The 11,923-nt window shown below is 35.3% G+C and overlaps 1 pseudogene; it reads left to right on the forward strand.

The window, feature by feature from the left end:
• The first annotated feature begins 3,798 nt into the window (after nt 1-3,798).
• The window catches only part of LOC111812235, a 10,336-nt pseudogene continuing 2,211 nt past the window's right edge, over nt 3,799-11,923 (forward strand).

The following is an 11,923-nucleotide window of genomic DNA, read 5'->3' on the forward strand; positions in this document are numbered from 1 at the left end:
CAAGGGTGGCATAAGCACTCCAACATTTTTACATCACATTTTGTTCATGTCTGAATTCTTCTGTAATATTCTGACCCAACAGACTAGCTTACTGATATTTCTAAACCAAGGCATGAGTTTTCCTACTTCCATACCTTTACTTCCCTGGTTCCTTCTTATTGGAACATCTGACTCCGTTTATTGCCACTGTCCATCTCATTCTACTGTTTTCTTAAAGCTTTTCCTGGTTTCTCCTCACTAGATGTGCCAAACTTCACTCTTCCCCGTGAGCACCCATCTAGAAAGCATGCCAAATAGCCTCTTCTAGCACTGAGCTGGGGATCTAGCTCAGTGACACAGCACATGCCTAGCATGTGTGAGGCTGTGGTTTCAATCACTAGTGTAGCAAAAAAAGAGCCTCTTACAGTCTTATTGTTAGTCATGCTAATGTGTTATCTCCACATAAAGGATAATGGAAAAGACCTGGAGGAAAAGTTTCTTTCTGAATCATATTTGTAGTCCTTGTAGTGTTTCACATATAGGAGACCCTTGATAAATCAACTGGTTCCAAATTGAGAGCAACTTCCATACCAACATGGGCGGATTTGATCACTTTATTAATTTAGAAAGTGGGAGCTCAACTACCATGTAAAATAGTGATAATATTATGTGAAAATGCAGTCACACTTTCAACAATGGATTTCTGTGTGCATACCCTGTTTGTAAAGGAAATGTGGCCTAGATTGAAAAGAGAAGCAATGCTATTGCTGGCCATGTAAAAGTTGAGACTTCCAGCAGCAGAGGGCAGCATCAGTAACACGCAAAGTGAAACAATCTCTAGTTTCAGTTCATTTTCTCAGTCTGATCATCCTTTCAGTCTGTGGCAAGAAACAGGATTTTCAAAAAACAGACAATATAACTCCCAATATGCTCTATAGAAAATTGAAGCTTGGGCTAGAATGTGTCTGAAGAGAGAAAGAGCAGGGTTGTTACAAGTCATCATATAAAAGAATGAAGATTTGGTTTAACATACATAGATAGATGAATGTAAAGTATCACACAAATGGAAGCAAGAACAAACATTAATGGCTATCTCATTGAAGCAAAAATCTTTTGCAAAATCCAACATCCATCCTTGATTTAAAAAAATCCTGAGGAAAGTAAGTATAGAAGAACCTTATCTCAAGTTGATAAAAGCCATTAATCACAAACTCACTGCTAACATTATACTAAATGGGGAAAAACCTGCAGGCATTCCCTCTAAAATCAGGATCAAGACAGAGGCATTCACTCTTGTCATTCCTGGTCAACATAGCATGTGAACTACAGCCAGAGCAATGATACAAGAACAAAAGGATATGTAGAGGAAAGGAAGAAGTCAATCTATTCATATTGATAGACAACATAATACTTTAGATAGAAGTCAATATGATTCTCTACATTTTGGGTCAAAGAAGAAAATCAGGCAATAATGCCCCTATAGAACATATGGGACACAGTTCTAAGAGAAAGTTTATAGCTTTAAATCCTCAAATCAGAAAAATAGAGCAAGTATGAATAAATAACCTAATGATGTACGTTAAGGTCATAGAAAAATAAAAATAGTCCAAACCCAAGGTTACTAGAAGGAAGAAAATGAAAAACACCATAAATTAATTGAGATAACAATACAAAGAATTAATGATACAGATCTCATTCATTGTGAGAATAAACAAAATAGACAAAGCCTTAGCCAATCTTACCAAAGAAATCACTCAAGTCAATGCAAATAAAAATGAAAAAGTCAAAATCACAATGAACATCACTGAAATTCAGAATATTGTTAGTAATTATTATGAAAATGTGTACTCCAGTAAATTTAATAATCCACAAAAAATCGATAGATTTTCACATACTTACGAATTACAAAACCTGAATTAAAACTATATAAAACTTCTGAATGATCCAATAAAATGTATGAAATTGAAACAAAAATAAAAAAAAAACTTAACCAAGAAAATCCCAGGACCCAATGATTCACCACTGAATTCATTAAGAACTTCAGGGGCAATCTAATCCCAATGCTCTCCAATTGCTTTAAACAAAATGAAAAGGAAGCCATACTTCCAAAGTCATTCCTGAAAGGTAGCATTAACTTGATTCCAAAGCAGACAAATATTCAAATAATTAAGAGAACTAAAGGCCAATTTATTTAATGAAGTTAGGTGCAAAACAACACTACCAGACACTAGCAAGTGAAATGCAATAAATAATTTTAAAAAACGAATCATGATCAATAGACTTCAATGCAATGATGCAGAGTTGATTTAAAATGTGAAGATCACTAAACATAAATTATTACATAAACAGAAGTAAGGACAAACATTAATGACATCTTACTGGTGCCAAAAAACCTTTGCAATATCCACATCTATCCATCATTAAAAAAAATCTCCTAAAGAAAATAGTTATAGATGGACCTTATCTCAACCTGATAAAAGCCATTTACGATGAGCCTATGTCCATCATCATATTAAATGGGGAGAATTTTAATGCTTTTGCTCTAAATTAAGGACAAGACAAAGACATTCTCTATCACTACTCCTGCTCAATAGAGTACTTGACACATTAGCCAGAGGGAATGTTGTTGGTAGGAATGTAAACTTGTTCAACCACTATGGAAATCACTATGGAGAGTCCACAAAAAAACTAAAATTAGAAATTCTATTTGATTCAGCTATTCTCTTTCTAGGTATCTTTCCCCAAAATTCAAGATATTTTATTTCATTCTTTTCCCTTTCATCATCTTACTTTCTATTTCTTTTAAACAACTTCTTCCCATTTCACAATATCTATCGTACATTTTAGACCTTACTTACTCCTTCAAATTCTCACACAAGGGAAAAAATATGTTTACACATGTGAATATGATTTATTTCAGTTATGAGTATGGTCTCAAGTTGCATCCATTTACTTACAAGTCTCAAATTTATCATTCTTTATGGCTTAGTAGTACTCTATTGTATAAAAATACCACATCTTTTTAATGCATTCCTCAGGTGATGAGTGTTTCAATTGCTTCTAAGATTTAGCTATTACAAATTGTGCTGCTATAAATATGGGTGCAAATATATCACTGTGGTACAGTATTTTTAATTCTTCTGGAAAGATACCCACAAGAGGAATAGCTGGGTGGAATGAGACCTCTGATCTTAGTTTTTTGAGGAACCTCCCCACTGATCTCCACAGTGATTGTAGTGGTCTAGACTCCCACCAACAGTGGAGAAGGGATCCTTTTTCCCACAGCCTCAGCATTTATTATCGGTTAATTTCTTTTCCTTTTTTTTTTTTTTGTCATATCATCTCTTTATTGACATATTTTCTTATGCTCCTTAGCTAGCTGGGCACTCGACAACGCCATTGTTGATGTCATCTATGATGTCATGAGGGTGCCAGCTGTCCATGTTGCAGCCCACAGACTGGGCGGTCCCCAGGATCTCCTTAATGGATCCAGAATGTTCTCTGACTGAAGACCGGTCCCACATCCATAGGCCAATGTTGGTAATCTCATCAAAAGTGATATTTCTGCTGTGTTTAATATTTTTCTGCTTCTTTCTTTCTCTTCTTTCTGTCTCATTCTTCTCTTTCTGGTGGCTCCTTGAGGGCTTTGATGATCAGGGCAGAGGCAGAAGGCACCACCTCAGTCTGAGCCTGTCTATTCTGAATAGTCAGTTTCACTGTAATCCACAGGCCTTCCAGTCACCAGCTGCCTTGGTGATGTCATCCCCCACTTTTTTTGGAGACAGACCCAAGGGACTTACCTTGGGGGCCAGGACAGACATGGGGCTGACTTCACCACCAGTGCACCTCAGGTACACAACTTTGATCTTGTTGGAGTCGAACTTGGGCTCAATGCTGGAGGCAGCTGGTGTCAGATGAACCTGGATTCAGGATGACGGAAGAAAGTTGCACCTTAGGCTTCTCCTAGCAGAAAATTGAAAGCTGGTTAATTTCTAGATGATAGGCATTTTTTCTGTGGTGAGACAGCATTTCAGTGTTGTTTTAATTTGTGTCTCTCGAATGACCAATGGTGTTGAATATTTTTTCAAGTATTTATTTTCCATTTCTATTGCTTTATCTAAGAAGTATATATTCATATCAGATGCCCATTTTTGAAGTAGGTCTTTGAATTTGGTTGGTTTGGTTTTTTTCAACTCTTTATATGCTCTAGATTGAAGTGCTTTGTCAGGTAAGGTTGACTAAATCATTTTCCTCTCTATGGGTTCTTTTTTACCTTGTTGGTGATTTCTTTTCCTATGTAAAAGTTTTTTAATGAGATCTCAATTGTTGATTCATCGAAGTATTTCCCATGCAGTCTGAGTTTTGTTCATGAAGTCTCTGGGTACACCTACAACTTCAAGATTTCTGTTTTCTCTTCCAGTAGATTTAATGTTTAGATCTTTTTCCATTTTGACTTTAATCTAGTGCATGGTGATAGAGATGGGCTTAGTTTTAATCATTGTTGAGTAGACAATTTTCCCATCGCCATTTATTACAGAGGATATCTTTCTTCCAGTGAACATGTTTGGCCCCTTTGTCAAAGATAAGGTGGCTGAGACTATTTGTAATTGTGTCTGCATCTTCTAATCTGTTCCATTGATCATCAGGTCTATTTTTGTTGCCAGAACCCTGCTGATTTTATCACAGTAGCTTTGCAGTATGATTTCAAGTCAGGATTGTAATGCTTCCTACCTTGATTTTGTTACCCAGGATTCCCTTTGCTATTGGAGGTATCCTCTGGCTCCAAATAAGTTTTAGGATTTCTTTTATTCTAGTTCTATGAGGCATACCAATAGTATTTTGATCAGGATTGCATCAAATTTGTATAAAAGTTTTTCAAAATGTTGGTTCTTCATATGCAGAAACAAGGAAAATTTCTCCATTTTCTGATATCTTCTTTGATCTCTTTTTCCAGTATACTGTAACTTTCAGTATATAGATCTTTACTTCCTTTGTTAGACTGATACCTAAGTATTTCATTTTTGGGGGTGCTATTGTGAATGGTATGATTTCTCTGATTTCTTTCTCAGTGAGTTTGTTGTTTGTCCAAAGGGACACTATTGATTTTTGAGTGTTGGCTTTGTAATCTGCTACTCTACTTAATTCAGAAATTAAATCTACAGCCTTTTAGTGGAATTTTTGGGGTCTTCTATGTACAGGATCATGTCACTTGCAAATCAGAATACTTTCACTTCTTCATTTCCTATCCTCATTCCTGTTATTTCTCTTTCTTGTGTAATTGCTATTGTTAATGTTTTCAAAACTATATTGGATATGAGTGATGATAGTGGACTCCTTGGCTAAGTACTTGATTTTATAGTGAAAACTTTCTCTTTTTGTTCATTTAGTATGATGCTGGCTATCACTTCTTGGCCTATTTGTTAAGATTAAGTGTAATATGATGTTGGCTGCCTGTTTATCATAGATGGATTTTATCACATAAGGTAAAGACCATCTATTCCAATTTTCTATACAGTTTTTATCAAGAATGCATGTTGGACTTTGTCAAAAGATTTTTCTCCATCTATTGAGATGATCATGTGACTTTTGTCTTTGGTTTTGTTAATAGGATGTATTACATTTATTGATTTACATATGTTGCACCATCCCTGCATTCCTGGGATAAGTCCAACTTGGTCATGGTGTATTATCATCTTGATGACTTTCTGCATCATTTTTACTAGTATTTTATTGAGAATTGTTGTTTTTATGGTCCTTAGAGGGAATGACCTGTAGTTCTCTTTTTGGTTGAGTCTTTCTCTGGTTTTGTTATCAGTGTAATGTTTGCATCCAGGAATAAGTTAGAAAGTACTGCTTTCCTTTCAATTTCATACCTAGAAAGAAAATAGCTGAGTCAAATAGTTTTAGCTTTTTGAGGAATCTCCACATCAATTTCCATAGTAGCCAAGCTAGTTTACATTCTTATCAACAGTATAGAAATGTTCCTTTTTCCTCTTCAGCCTTACCAGTATTTGTTATTATTTGATTTGATGGCAGCCATTTTTCTGGGGGTAAGATAGAATCCAAGCATTGTTTTAATTTGTATGCTTTAATGGTCAGTGATTTTGAACCCTCTTCATTTATTTATTGGCCATTTCTACTTCCTGTTCTGGGAAGTGTCTATTCATTACACTTGCTCATTTTTTGATTGGGGCTTTTGTTTCAAGGGGGTCTAATTGTTTTGAGTTCTTTATATATTCTAGGTATGAGGCTTATATCTGAGGAATTACTGGTAAAATAGGTTTCCCATCCTGTGATTGTAAGTTTCATTCTACAACTGCAAAAGTAATTTAAAAGAGTGACAGGCTAACTACTTGACAACCTAGTGAGCACTGAAAAAGAAAGCCCTTCTAAATATTTCACATATATAAAAAGTCTGCATAATGTAATCACTTACACAACACATAGTGAAGGAATTAAAATTTTAGACAGGGCACTAGTGACATGGCTACACTTTTATTTATTTTTTGATGGTACCAGGGATTGAACTCAGGACCTTGCGCTTGCCAGGGAAATGCTTATTCCACTGAGCTACCTCCCTGGCCCTACACTTTTAATTTGTGTATTTTCTGTTACATTTCAATAACATTTACCAAAAACAATGACAGAAGAAAGTGAAACATTTGTATGTATAGTCAGACAATCTCATTGTCCTGCTGTCTGCAGAGGTACTGATTATGTAGATTGTCCTTCTCTTACGTGTTTTTGAACTTTTACTACAACGAATACATCCACAAACTATATGTAGAGTTGTTCTGCATCTTTTTTCTCCTTTATTTCTTGGTACTGAGGAATAAATTTAGTGAGCTCAGAGCTACACCCTTAGCTGATACAATTTTAAATCTTTTTTCGTTTATTGTTTTTATTTGCAGGAGGAGCTGAAACAAATTTTGTGTTTTTCTTTTTCCCCTAAACATGAATCATTCAAGTAAAACCAACTTAACTATAGAAACGTAGCAAGGTAAGGGGAAAGCACAAAATGCCAAGAAGCTAAAGCTGTTTGAAAAATATTTTATTTACTTGGCACAGGTCTTGCTACAAAGCTCAGACTCATAATGATCCTTCTGTTTTAGCCTCTCTAGAACTGGGATTACAAGTGTGCACCACCATGACTGGTTTGGGTGGCTGGAAGCTCACACCCAGTGTTCCAGGGCCGGCATGGCATGTGGTACTTGGATTGAACCAAGGTCCTTGCACTTGCCAGGCAGGTGCTTAGACCACTGAGCTATCTCCCCAGCCCCAATTTTTATTTTTCAATTTTGAAATAGGATTTTGTTATGTTTCTCAGATAAGCCTTCAACCTTTGATCCTCTTGCTTCAGCCTCCCAAGTAGCTGATATTATAGGTATGCAGCACTATGCCAGGTTTTCTTTATCTTTTAAACATTATATAAATAGTGACTTAAGTATATTTCTTTTCAAATTGCTTGTTTTCCTCCACATTGTTTTATATATTTTTATAGAGCCAAATAATGTATTAGGAAATAAATGGCTATGAGAAATTTACCAATACATGCTTATATATGTGATTATTTTTCTTTTTCACTTTGAGATTATCTCTTTGGAACTTTGGAAGAAGTGATTATATTTGGGAAAACCACCAATCTGAAGGAGACTGTAGAACACAGCTACTATTTATTGTGTCAAGCCCCTTCACTGGAGGCTGTTATCCAAAATACACTTTTAAAATGTTCAATTAGCAATTTCAAATAAATAATTCATAAAAAGCATTCTTGAAATATAGATTCGTGAGGGAAGGATGCATATGAAAATGTTATATAGGCAACTCATATGTCTTATAAAATGTTAAATACCTACCACAGTTATCCAAATTTGCATGTAGATTTTTAAAAAGTCTCCACTCTCAAAGAAGGGAATATGAAGACATATTGAAAGAAGGAATTGGGGAAAACATGTTGCATATAAATTTTGACCTCATTTTCCTATTGGGAAGAAATGAAATCTCTCAGATATCTTCCTCTAATTCCTCTCAACACTTGGCATTATGTTTTATTCAATTGATTGTTTATAAGGTTCAAAAACAGCTTATCAGAGGACAAGATGCAGACATGATATCTTGTCTAAAGAATATTAGTACAAACCTTTCTTCTCAATGAACTAAAAGAAAGTAGCTGTATATCTATCCTAACCATCTTGTATATACATATATATTTTTTCACAACTAAACAGTCCATTATTTATATCCATCTTTTTTGTTTTGCTTTGTCAGAGATGGGTGTTCCATTGCAGTTAGAGAAGCTGTATTTTGAGAAGTCTTTATTTATTTATTTATTTATTTATTTTTTGGACCGGAGATTGAACTCAGGACCTTGTGCTTCCCAGGAAGGTATTCACTCCACTGAGTTATATCACCAGCCCCTTGGAGAAGTCTTTAAAGGACCTTTTCATAATTGATTCCAGAACAAGCATTGTAGGTACTTGAATTCAGCAAAATAACCCAATATAGTCCAATAGTCCATAATAGTAGTGAGTTATCAGCACAACTAGCAATTGTCCAGAGTTGTTGACTTGAGCCTTTTATAGCTCAGCATATTAATATAGCTTTACTTTTTATACCTCGTGGTTACATGTTTCTGATGGATGGTTAAGACCAAGAAGACAACAATATGCAATGTATTAATTATTGTAACTGTCCTACTAACCTGTTTTGAAACTGTTTCATTGCTATTTTATCTTTTATTCTCATGAAAATTAATAAAAAATAAACAGCTTTTTTTTCTCTTTGACTTTTTTATTTATTAATTTTATTTAGAAACAAATAATGAGACAGTTTCAAAACAGGTTAGTAGGACAGTTACAATAATTAGTACATTGCATATTGTTGTGTTCGTAGTAGTTATTCATAGTACAAGATGCAGACATGATATCCTATCCAAACATTATTAGTACAAATCTTTCTTCTCATTGAATTAAGAGAAAGTAGCTGTATATCTATCCTAACTAATATATATATATATATATATATATATATTTCACTACAAAATGGTTCTTCATTTATATCCCCTATTTTGTTCGGTTTCAGAGATGGGTATTCCTTTGCCGTTTAAATACTGTAGGTGCATGAATTCAGCAAAATAATGCAATATAGTCCAGTAGTCCACAAAAGTAGTGGGTCATCCCTGGGATTGGCAATGTCAGAAATTGTTGACTTGAGCCTTTTAAAGCTCAGCATATTACTATGGCTTTACTTTTTATACCTTGTTTTTATACTTTTCTGCTGGATGGTTAAGACCAAGATAAAGCAAGACCTATGTAACAAAAAATGTAACTTTTTTATGTGACAAGGTCAGTCAGATCCCCTCAGGATTTACCCTGAAACTCTTTACTGCAGTTTGTAGATACTTTTTCAGTGTCAGCCATGTGGATGAGTCATGGCCATTGCTTGACCAATTTGCTCTCTGTGAAAGCCTGAGAGAGAAAAACAGCTTATCACACAAATTTTCTGTAATTTCCTTATAAAAATATAATGAACTAATATTGCAAAAAACAGAGAGGAAGAATAAAATAATGAATGAGCTTTTTCAAACAGGAAGGGTATTGACATAACTCAGTCTTGGAAACAACCCAAATTCACATCAACTGAGGAATAGATAAAAAAAAGTTGTGGTATTTTTTATGCAATGGAGTATTACCCAGATATAAGAAAGGTAAACTTGAAGTTTTTATAGGTAAATGGATGAAATTAGAGACAGTACTCATAGGTGATTTAAATCAGACCTGCCTGTGCAAACATTGTATTGTCTCAATAGTGTAAGAACCTGAAAGAGTAAATAAAAGCTGAAAGATACTATAGTTACTGTGAAAAGGAAAGAATCTTTTCAAAGGGAAGAAACAACTGGGAAGAGGAAAAGAACAAGAGAAGTAAAAAAAGGCAGAGGGCCTTTTTTTTTTCGGTACTGGGGATTGAACTCAGGACCCTGAGCTTGCCCAGCAAGCACTTATTCTACTGAGCTATCTCCCTGGCTTCAAGAGAAGTAAAGAAGGAAAGGAAAATCAGTTATGTACATGAACATGACAACTTGGATAACTGTATTTCTGATTCATGCTGGTCCAATGAAAGGAGCAATTAATACTTAAATTATCTTTTTCTTTTTCTTTTCCTTTTCAATTTTTTATAAGCTTTTTAAACAAAGATTTGCATACTTATATCTGGTAACATAAACAGTTAAGTTATACTTTGGCTTCTCTTCAGATCACGTAAATCTTTTGCCTTTTAACAGTTAAGTCGAAGACAACGTTATACAATATAATAATCACTGTTGAATTCTTATTATTTCGTTTAGTAAAATTTTGTATCATTTTTAATTTTTTTTACAGTTTTTTATTCTCTTGAAAAGGAGATTTTTTCTTTTTCTTTCTTTTTTTCAGTACCAGGGATTGAACTCAGGACCTTGCATTGCCAGGCAGGCACTCATGCTACTGAGCTATATCACCTGCTCCCAAAAAGAGTTTTCATAAGTAGGCAGAGAGAGGCAGGGAAGATGGCTCAGTGGAATAAGTGCTTCCCTGGCAAGTGCAAGCCCCTGAGTTCAATCCCAGGTTCAGCAAAAAAAAGTAGGTAGAGATAGGAGGGAAAGGGACAAAAATACATAATTAATAAAAGATCATAAGGTCATAAAAATACATGAATATTATCAGGAAAAATTTCTATGAATTCTTATCTAAAGATGGGAAATCTGAATATTTTTAAGAGCATCTCATTTTCTTTTCAAAGGAGGCATCCTCAGTCTATATCTCTGCAAATTAAAGCAATCCACACTTATTTCTTCACTAGAATTTTCTTTCTATTAATATTCTGATCTATTATAATCTTACGGGGCTGTCAATGAACACATATGGCTTTTACTGTATTTGCAATTTCTTGGGTTGCTGCATCCAGCACAGCTCTTAATCTTCTTGAAGAGTAGATCCTGGAGGATGAAGAAATGAACACAAGAGTCAGAAAACAGAGCACTGAGGCCAGGCAGAACCCTCTCCCTTGATGGGAGTAAAAGAACCACCCACAGACTGAAGTGCATTTATTTATACATTAAGCAAGCTATTGTCAATTGAAACCTTTCTGCCTAGCAACTTGATTGCTTAGCTCACCTTAGGGAACCTAACCTCACATTTTACAAGGTAGAACACGGCTGGCCAAATAGCTCAGAGGACTAAAGCACCTGCTTAGGAAGAGCTGGGGTTCAATCCCTGGCTTGCTATGCTGGCCCTGCCCTGGGACATGCTGAGACAGTGACTGAGACTAGGCATGGTGGTGCGTGCCTGTAATCCCAGCACTTGGGAAGCTGAAAAAAGGATCACTATGAGTTTGATCTATGTATTGAGACCCTGTACACCCTATGCTATATACTTCAAAAAATTAGCTAGAACAGCTTGTTTATGTGGTTAGCCTCAGGCACTCCATGCTCCTGGGCTGGCTTTGTTTTGTCTCATCTATATGACTGATGTCCAGCTTCAGCCATTCCACACATCTTCCCCTTTTCTATTTTACAGCTGCAAGTGATGAGTGGTCAGATGAGGTTGGAAGAACTGTGTTTGGAGGCCTCTGTAGCTTGCATCCCTTTTATTCTGAGTGAATTCATGTATTTAGGCTAGAGATGTCCAGTCCAATGATTTTAGATCCCTGAATTTAGCACTTCAGTCATATATAACCCATAACAGTAGTCAGTTGACAATATAGTGGGCGGTTGTCAAAAAGTGTTTGTGATTTGAACTTCTTTTATAACTAACATATTAGTATGGTATTGTTTTATACATCTTGGGGTTATACTTTTTTGCTGGATATTTAAGACCAAGTTAGGGTGAGACCTATATTAATCAATTCTTTGCTGTCTATCAAAGTCAGAGAGAGAGAGAGAGAGAGAGAGAGAGAGAGAGAGAGAGAGAGA

This window comes from Octodon degus, unplaced genomic scaffold, assembly GCF_000260255.1.
Source record: "Octodon degus isolate 3935 unplaced genomic scaffold, OctDeg1.0 scaffold00117, whole genome shotgun sequence".
Taxonomy (NCBI): Eukaryota; Metazoa; Chordata; class Mammalia; order Rodentia; family Octodontidae; genus Octodon; species Octodon degus.